Consider the following 10,841-nt stretch of genomic DNA (forward strand, 5'->3'; position numbering starts at 1 on the left):
CGTGGGCCCAGACCATGAACATCTCCCTTGCTGAGGAGCTCAGGTCCCCGGGTCATGATCTGCATCTTATCAGAAGCCCCAGCATATTCATCTTTGAAAAGTTCTAGTGTACATTAGATGAGTTAGGATGGCTCCTAGTTGCCCACTGATGATAACTCTCATTTGTCTTTAGCAGATCTACCCTGCCCTGGTCCTTTACCCTCTTCCTTTCACTTCTTATGGCCCTATATCTTTTCATTCTTCAGAACCTGCTCTTCGGGGCGCCTGGGTAGCTCAGTGGGTTAAAGCCTCTGCCTTTGGCTCAGGTCATGATCCCAGGGTCCTGGGATGGAGTCCCTTATCGGGCTTTCTGCTCAGCAGGGAGCCTGCTTCTTCCCTCTCTCTCTGCCTGCCTCTCTGCCTACTTGTGATCTCTGTCAAATAAATAAATAAAATCTTAAAAAAAAAAAAAACCAACCTACTCTTCACTGCTGCTGCATTATTGTCATTCAAAAAAAAAAATCTGATCATGACACTCAGTCTTGTTTAACTATGAATATGATTAAAAAATTAACTTATTAAAGGACAATTGGCTTTTCTGAAAATATTAAATACATGAGTACATGAGTGCATTATTTAAATAAAAATTACTACATTGATAAAGTTCTTTTCTCCACAATTAGGTTTTTATATTGTTATGATTTTTATAGGCTCACCAAAGTTCAGGACAGAGTCTGGACACCTCAGCCAGGCAGGTGAGGAAGCGTATGGAAGCCTCCCTCATCAGCGTTGCCTCCTGCCACTCCCACCCTCACCCGACCCCCCGCCCACTTCCTGAGCCCTCACAGCTCTCTGCACCTCTGGAAAGCCCTGGTGACTGGGATCAGGGCTGTGCACATCCGTCTCTGACTGCTACCTGGAAATACTACTTTTTAAAATAGTATTCTAGGGGCCCCTGCGTGTCTCAGTCATTAAGCATCTGCATTCAGCTCAGGTCCTGATCCCAGTGTTCGGGGATCGAGCCCCATATCAGGCTTCCGGCTCAGTAGGAAGCCTGCTTCTCCCTCTCTTCCCCTGCTTGTGTTCCCTCTCTCGCTGTCTCTCTCTGTCAAATAAATAAATAAAATCTTTTTGAAAAATTTGTATTTTAGGGGTGCCTGCAAGGCTCAGTCAGTTAAGCATCTGCCGGTGGCTCAGGTCGTGATCCTGGGGTCCTGGGATTGAGCTCCCTGCTCAACAGGGAGTCTGCTTCTCCCTCTCCCACTGCTCATGCTCACATGCTCTCTCTCTCTCAAATAAATAAATAAAATCTTAAAAAAATAATAAAATACCATTCTATTCCAATGCCTAGTGACGACTGGACAATAGGGAGGGGGTGCAGGCATTAGAAAATCATCACTTTGGGGGCGCCTGGGTAGCTCAGTGGGTTAAGCCGCTGCCTTCGGCTCCAGTCATGATCTCAGGGTCCTGGGATCGAGTCCCGCATCGGGCTCTCTGCTCAGCAAGGGCCTGCTTCCTTCCCTTCCCCTCTCTCTGCCTGCCTCTCTGCCTGCTGTGATCTCTCTCTGTCAAATAAATAAATAAAATATTTAAAAAAAAAGAAAAGAAAATCATCACTTTGTAAACATCATAGTAAAGACTGGTTTGTTTAGGCAAGAATCATTAATAGATAGATGGTCTTAAAGAGTGTCCCCAAGAGATGGTCTGAGGTAACTGTACAAGGCAGAATCAGGCACAACCTAATGTGATACCCTGTGAAAGACACAACCCACACATGTCAGTGCTCAGCCTGAATCTAATATGTAGGAACTCCCCCAGCAAGAAACGTTCATCTACCAAAAAGAAGGTCCCTCTTCTTCAAGACACGATTGTCATAAAAGATAAAAATCAAAAACAAATCTGAAAAATATTCCAGATTTAAGGAAAGGAAGGACACAACAACTAAAGGTAAAAGCATAGACTAGCTTCTCTACTAGAGTGGGGGAAAGGCACAAAACACATTATCAGGCTGTCAAACTGGAATATGGACCATAGTTATGAAGAAATGTCACATCAGCATTAAAAGTACTGAACCTGATAACTATGGTGGTCATGGAAGAGAAAGTCCTTACTCTTAGGAAATGCATGCTGATATACCTACCCACAAATGATTCAGGGGAGATGTGGGTGTGTATGCTTTTCTGTGTGTGTATGTGTGTGTGGCCTTTTTTTTTTTTTTTTTTTAAAGATTTATTTCAGGGGCGCCTGGGTGGCTCAGTGGGTTAAAGCCTCTGCCTTCAGCTCAGGTCATGATCCCAGAGTCCTGGGATCGAGCCCCGCATCGGGCTCTCTGCTCAGCAGGGAGCCTGCTTTCTCCTCTCTCTCTGCCTGCCTCTCTGCCTACTTGTGATCTATGTCTGTCAAATAAATAAATAAAAATCTTTAAAATAAAAAAAAAAAAAAAAAAGATTTATTTCAGTGAGAGAGAGCAGCAGAGGAGTAGAGGAAGAGAGAGAGAGAGAAACTCAAGCCAACCCAAACTTAGCTCCACACAGGCTGGCTTAAACTATGACCCTAAGATCAGATCTGAACCAAAACCAAGAGTCAGATGCTTAGCCAACTTTGCCACCCAGGGACCCCGTCTTTGTGTTTCCTTTTGGTATTTTTTTTTCCTAAGTTGGGTTGAAGGCTTTGTTTTTTTTTTTTTACCTTTTGCATCTTTTTCTTTCCATAATATAATCATTTAAATCAGCGAATATATTGTGATCAAAATTCTGGTTTTCATATGAAGCAGTATTGTTTTGTTTCTAATGCAAAACGAAATGACTGGGGCTTAAGAAAAAGGCTTAGTTTGTTATATGCACCACTGAAAACTTTCCTAAGTTGTTCATTAGGGAGGAAATTTCACATGTCTTAGAATGCTCAAAAGTAGTGTTTCATTGTGGCTGTGTTGATCAAGGACTGAGAGCTAGCACTCTGGATAGGTTGGAAAGAATCCATAAAACTGCTACTTGATGGATTAAAAGAGGGTCCATTTTTCAGAGGCCAGGAAGAATCCTTGAGTTAGGTCCAGAAAGTTTTTGGCCTAATGGGGTCATGCAAGGTTCACTAGGGAAGTGCTGCTGAAAAAATAAAATATTTTCTTTTTATTGTCCCACCTTTTGGTCCTTTGTCTTCCTAAAACAATGGGATGACCAGACAAATACGTAACAGCCAAATGACATGCAAATACGTAACAGCCAAATGACCAGATTTTCAGTTCTACACCTCTATACTGTTTTCAGTGTCATGCTCACAGAATTTCTTTTTGTCAGAGCTGCTTTAATTTCCTTCTGATAGAAAATCACCTGTGGTTTGAACCAATGGGTTGGTATCTCTGCCAAGTATTTAATACTTTGTTCACAATACACTTCACAGAAGCAACCACTGGGAACAAGTAAGGCAACAACCTATCTAAGATATGTAAAGGGTCCCTCAACCAACTTCCTGCTTGGCCAAACCAAGTCATATAAAAGAAAATTTGATGGTAGAGTTTGTCCTGCCTGGGAAAACCAATTGGCTTGTTCTTGAACTTTATTATTCAGACACATGTATCTGAATACAAGTAAAAATTACAGTCACCACACAAATGCCAACTTGTTTGGTACATAATATCCCAAAGTGATTCCCTTGTCCAGCACCTTTGCAGCAAATGACAGGCTTTTCTGTTGTTTGTATAGTAGAAACAGATTCCATGGGCCAAGACTGTCATCATAAGAGACAGTTTTCCACATGTATCCTTCTAGGTTCAAGTGCCCAAAACCGAGGGGAAAAGCTGGACATAAGGCAACAGAAATCAGCTGCCTCCTGGAAAGATTACACTTCCTCCTGGGAAGTCTGCACTTCAACAGGCACACTGATGAGTGAAGATTAAGTCATTTGAAATCTGGGTAAGAAGTGTAGACATATTAAACTAAATCATGACATAAAACCATTCCCCAGGGGCAGACTCCTTCCTCTCTCCAAAGCTGATATTATCCAGTGATCATAACTTGGCATGAATACATCAAGCCTAGTGGGGGGGGGGGGGATGAGGAAATTTGATACATTCTGTAACTATTTCCCAGATGTCAGGAATACAATATAACAAAATATGTATAAGGTTATAATTTAAAGGTATAATAAATTAAACTAGAACAAGGACTTTAACTAGTTGAATGTAGTAAGTATTATTAATCTCCTGTAATCCAACATCAGCACAATTATTTATTACAAGGTTTTAAAAAAAGCTAAATACCACATAGCTGAAATATCTGTGTTGTGTTACCAGGGATAATAGTAACACTGGTAACATACCTTTAAATTTTCAATCCATTAAACTTATTCTACGTCAAAACTGGTTCCTGAACATCATTAACCTGTGAGGTAATTTTTGTGTGTGTGAGTTAAAGAGAAACATGATAACTTTGTTTGTGGCTAAACTTTATCACAATTGCCACTGAAGATTTTTTTTAGGATACCCTAGTAAAATGTATCTGACAAGTATTCCAGAGAAAGAATGAGAAATCCAACACTTATTAAAATTCCTTATACACCCATGGCCTTATTAATTCTTTATGGAGGTGTAATTGGTATACAGAAAACTGGTTATGATTAATGTAGACAATTTGGTGAGTTTGGACATGTGTACACACTCATGTTACTATCACCACAATCCAGGTAATAAATAAATCCTTCATCTGTTTCCTTGAGCTCCTTTGTGTATGGGGGGGGTGGCAAGAACACTTAACATTAGATCTACTCTCAACAAATTTTTAAGTACACAACATCTTGCTGTTATCTATAGGCGCTATGTAATTTGGCAGATCTCTATAAATGACTTTTGTATAACTTTATGCCTACTGTACAACTCCCCATGTCCCCTTGCCCAAGTCCTCCAATAACCATCATTCTATTGTCTATTTCTGCACTTTTGACTATTTTAAATGCCTCAAACAAGGGAAATCAGGTAGAATTTCTCCTTTGGTGATCGACTTATTTCACATAGCAGAATGTCTTCTGGGTCCATCTGTGTTGCCACAAATGGTAGCGTTTCCTTCTTAAGGCTGAGTGGCCTTATTGATTCTAACAAATTATTGCTTATATAAAGGATTACTCCTAGAATTAGAATGTCAGAAAAATAAATATAAATTTATTTTATAAAACCAAATAAATTTTGTGACTGAAAGTAGTTAACAGATGAACTTGGCTCTACTAGCTATGAGGGAGTAGCTGGTACCAAACCATCATTTCCATGTAACCTTAACAATGGAGAAAGTATGAGGTAACTGCTTTTAGGCATTGGACCACAGGCAGCACAAGACTTTGATTCCTGAGACAGGGGAAACTTATAAGGGGAGTCTCACATTTCCCGGGCTGCCAGGCTTGGGGACAATTTCTTATAGGGTGGTGGGCTAGAACATACTGGTCACCCACTAATGGGAGGCAAAAAAGACTTAAGGGATGAGAGTAAAGCAGATGAAATGAGTAGGGCAGATATCCAAGGAGGCAGCTGTACAGAAGGCACAGAGCCTGTCCTCGGCTGAGGGTGGGCCTTGCCTGTACGGTGCAGACTATACAAGGATTAACTATACGAGCTGCTTTACAGTTGAGAGGACAGAGATACTGGAAACTGGATAGGGTCACAGCTGCAGAAGTTCTGATTCCACCAGAGACCTCATCAACAGGCCATGCCTCTAGGAGTAAAAACCACATTTTTTAAATTTTAAGGATAACATTTTATTTCAGTGACTTTCTCTCTCCCAAGTTTTCACCTAATATCTTATGATCTATAACTGTAATAACCCCAAATTTCAAAATTCTGGTTAGATAAAACATCTCTTTTTATACATTATTCTTGAATAATAATTTAGCTGGTATATGATTCAGAGTTATTATTCTTTAGTCTTCGGAAAAGATGACTCCATGGATTTGGTCTTCATTGTTGCTGCTGAAATATCTGCTCTCAGTCTAATTGCCAGTTCTTCTTTTTTTTTTTAAAAGTAGGCTCCACATCTAGTGTGCAGTCCAATGCAGGGCTTGAACTCATTACCTTGAGATGAAGACCTGAGCTGAGATCAAGAATCGGATGCTTAACTGACTGGGCCACCTAGGTGCCCCAAACTATCACTTCTTAATAGCCAAGCATTCTTTTCTTTCTTGTTATTGCTAAGATATATTTTTTTGGTCGTTGAATACTGGTATGTTTAGGCATAGCTTTCCCTTCTTCTTATTTCCTAGTTTTTATTTATTGATTTCCTTTTACACTGCTAGGGATTAAAAATTAATTTTGGAAAATAATTATCCTTTATCTCCTTGTTTACTATTTCTCTTTCATTACCTATATTGTCTCCTTCTTATTTTATCTTCCATATCTCTTCACTTCTCCTTAACACTTTTTCCCTTTGTCTTTCTGTGCTACATTCTGTGTAAATATGTGGCCTTTATCTTCCACTTGACTAATTCTCTCAACTATTTAATGTAATGTTTAACCCACTACTAAGAAAAACCACATCGTATAGTAAGGTCTTCTTTAAACATGTTCTAATGGAATCTAAAATAAAGATGTAACGTGAAATAACTTGGAATTGGAGTCCTGCCAAGTCAGAGAGGCTTGATAAATACTTTGAACACCCAAATATCTACCCTAACAAAGCACAAGATAAAACCTAAAAAAGTTCAAAAGGACCAGTTCATAACTAAACTGCCTACAGGAACAAAAAACACACTCAGAGGAGAGGGACAGAAGAGAAGTTAGTTTTGCTACCAAGAAATATCCAGTATAAGATTGAAAAATTACTGGACATGCACAGAAACAAAGTCAAGGAAAAAGAAAAAGCAGTCAACAGGAATAGATCCTGGGACGGCCTTGTGGTTTTCCAACAGTGGTTATAAATATAATAAAGGAACATATGCACATGAGTCAACAGAAGGGGGAAATCTCAGTTGAAGGGTAAAAGTTATGAAAAAAGAACCAAATGGGAATTCTAGAAGTGAAAAAGCATAATAGATAAAATTCATCAAATGGGCTTAAAAGATTGAAGATGACAGAAGGTAGTCTTAGTGAATTTGAAAACAGATAGTAGAGATTAACCAACCTGACAAACAGAAAAAAATACTGAAGAAAATTGGACAGAGCTTCAGTGAACTGTGGGATAATCAAATGGTCTAATATATGTATAACTGGAGACCCAAAGGGAGAAGAAATTGAGAAAGTGGTTGAAAATTATTTAAAGATATGATAGCCAAAGTTGCCAAATTTAATGAAGAATATTGGCTTATAGAATAGAGAATCTTAATAAGCCTCACACTGGATAAATACGAAAGAACAACATCAACACAGTAACAAACTATCAATATCATATGCTGAAAACTGAAGAGAAAGCAAAACCTCCAAAGCAGTGAGAGAACAAAGAAACGTTATATACAGGGGACAAGAGTCCATATTAAAGCTGACTTCTCAATGACATGATGGAGACCAAAATAAAATGGAAGCACAACTTTTTTTAAAGTGCTAAAGGAAAATGTGTGAACTCAACTCAGTATCCAGCAAAAATAATCTTCACAAATGAAGGCAAAAGAAAGACAATTCCAAATAAACCAATATAGAATTTGTTGTCTGCAAATCCACACTATACATGCTAAAGAATGTTCTTATAGCTACAGAAAATTAAGAGCAGAGAGAAACTCAGATCTTCAGAAAAGAATAAAGAGCACTAGAAATGGCAAATACATGACTTATCTTTTCCTCTCATAATTTCCCAGTGATACAATTGACTCTGTAGATGTAATGCTGTAAGATGGGGGTTCATGATGTATATAAAAGTGAAAGCTATGGGGCACCTGGGTGACTCAGTTGGTTGGGCATCTGCCTTCAGCTTGGGTCATGGTCCCAGGGTCCTGGGATCGAGCCCCATGTCAGGCTCCCTGCTTAGCAGGGAGTGCTTCTCACTCTGCTACTCCCTCTGCTGTGCTCGCCTGTGCTCTGAATAAATAAAAAAAAAAAAATCCTAGGGGCACCTGGGTGGCTCAGTGGGTTGGGCCTCTGCCTTCAGCTCAGGTCATGATCTCGGGGTCCTGGGATTGAGTCCCACATCGGGCTCTCTGCTCACAGGGAGTCTGCTTCCCCCTCTTTCTCTGCCTGTGAAATCTCTCTATCTCTCTCTCTCCCTCTCTCTCTCTCTGTCAAATAAATAAATAAAATCTTTAAAACAAAATCCTAAAAAAAAAAAAAGTTAAAGCTATGACACATACCAAGAAAATAAGGCTTCCTGTCTCCTCACAGGGCACATTAGTGAAGTTCCTTTTTTTGTTGTTTTGTTTTTTGTTTCATGCACTGAAAACCATGATCTTGATCAACCTTAACAGGGCAAGTCACTTGCCTATGATCACATGATCAAATATGATCACATATGGTCCCACATATTTGGACCAAATACCCCAGCCAAACCGGTTGACTCAAAATGCCAAAGTGCAGGTGGAGCAAAGAAAAGGTCTTTATTGGATCCCTCTGACATTCAACACACAATTTCTTGGGCAGTCTTGGGCACACAGTCTGGTGCTCATTTAAGATTAGGCCAACTGAAAGAAGCATATAAATAGAGAAAGACTGTATAAGCTTGAAAAAGCAAGCCTAGTGGGACATAGTGTGTTTTCCCGGCAGAGATAGAAGACAAAGATGAAAGTCTGGAAGAAAGACAAAGCCAGGTAATCTAAACAGTAACCCAGAAAGCCACAGAAACAGCTTCTTCCCTAGCACCTCAATGACGTCTCCTAATTCCTGTTCTACTGACATCGTGAACTGCACTCAGTACCCACTGACCTAGACAGGGGCCCAGCAGATGTTGTGGCCCTTCCTGAACAGCTCCAGTGAATGATGAGCTCTGGTTTGCAAAAATGGGATTCCTGCGCATATGGGGGGGGGGGATGACATTACTGTAAAATACAAGTTTAAGGCGTCATTTCAAAACTCAGAGCTAAACTGGGTGAGTGAACTCTCAGCAGTGGAAAAGTAATGAGTAAGGGAAAGAAACCTCAGATCAGCAAAGCAGCTCATTATGTCTACTGCATGCTGGGTGGATGAAAAAAATCTTCCCTGCCTAAAGCAATAGAGTATCTAGGAATAGAATCCAGCCTAGGGAAGAACATCTGAAGTATAGGAAACACCCACCCTCCAGCTCCACCATCTACCTATTCTCAACTCTACAAAAAAGCAGACTTTCCTTGGAGGGATATTTGAAGAGCACATCTTTGTAGTGAGGTCCAGTCCTAAGGCAAAGGTCAGCTATGCCTGGCAGCTGCATGAGAAGTTTAAACTAGGTCAGATTTGAAGTTTGAGGGAAGCCATCAGTACCCAGTGAGACCAGGCTGCCATAGTTCCCCAGCATCACCTGTCTGTATAAGACTTGTGCAGGACTCCAAGTCCTCCACACCTCCTAGATGAAAGCCACAGCCACACCCCTGAACACTATAAAGGCCTGCTATACCAAAGAGTCCTCCTTACTCTGTTGCCAGACTTGCCTACTATTCAAATGGAAAAAGCAAGAAAGCTTCCCTGAGAAAGGTAGGGAAAATGTCTTTCCTGCTTTTCACTATAACCCTGATGTGGGGATCCCAAGATCATTAACCCTGGTCTCTATCCAACCAGCATCTTTTGTCTACTGTCTAGGTCCTGGTCTGACTACTATGGGGTTTCCAAGCAAAGCAAAAATAGATTTCCTAAACCTGAAGTACTTTAAACTTAGGGAAACTACACATGAAAATAAAACATAAATATAGTCAGATCTAAGTTTTAGGAATTTGGAGATTACTTGATCTAATGGCACTAGATTGGAGGATCTGAGGCCCTCGATTAAATTCTTGCTGCCTTAGTGTGGTCTGAGGACAGAGTCAACATCATCTGGAAGATTGTTAAAACTGCTGATGATTGAGCTCCAACCCAGTCATGCTGGTTTATAATTTGCATGTTTACAAGACCTCAGGTGATACAGATGGACATCATACCTGAGAAGCACTGGCTTAAAGGATCTACCCAGGTAAGTGGTTCAGTAACAGCAACAACTCACCATGAATGAAACTTTCTCTCCAAAACAGAATTTGTCCTCTACATTACAGGTGACACTTTCCCTTCTCTGAGTGAAAGCAGCTTTATTACAAACACTGGATGCCAGGGCCCCACTCTAAACTTATTTCTTGGGGTGGTGTGTTATATTTTTCAAAACCCCCAGGTACAGCCAGGGTCAGAGGAATCTCAAGAAATCACCCTAGACAGATTAGGGAAGGGTTCAGGAAAGAGAGTTGGAAATTTGGTCTTGAAGAATGTGCAAGATTTAGAAGTCAAGGAGGAGAAGGCAAGGTATTCCAGATGAGGTAGGGAGTGGGACAGAGTGGATGGGAAGTACTGTTAGGAAAGAAGAGATAGAGAAGAGAGGCCAGGAGTCTTTTTAGAAAGCTTGAAATGCTTGGGATGCCTGGGTGACTCAGTTAGTTAAGCATCTGCCTTCAGCTCAGGTCAGGATTCCAGAGTCCTAGGATCAAGTCTCACACTGGGCTCCTTGCTCAGCAGGGAACCGGCTTCTCCCTCTGCCTGCTGTTCCCCCAGCTTGTACTCTCTGACAAAAATAAATTAATTAATTAAATAAAATCTTAAAAAGGGGGGGGGCAGGCAATCCAGATTTTTAGATGGAAACTCCTAGTTATTAAATGCTGAACTCTTCCAAATATGAGTCCTAAGGCTGGCCAAACAAAGCATCTGCATGCCACATGTGAACAGTCACAGGGCATCCTTGCCTATAAGCAAGAAAAAATCAGCCAGACAGAAGACCATTTGGTGTTTTTTGTTTGTTTGTTTGTTTGTTTGTTTGTTT

This window comes from Mustela putorius, unplaced genomic scaffold (genome assembly GCF_011764305.1).
Source record: "Mustela putorius furo isolate JIRA1106 unplaced genomic scaffold, ASM1176430v1.1 tig00000253_pilon_pilon_pilon, whole genome shotgun sequence".
Taxonomy (NCBI): domain Eukaryota; kingdom Metazoa; phylum Chordata; class Mammalia; order Carnivora; family Mustelidae; genus Mustela; species Mustela putorius.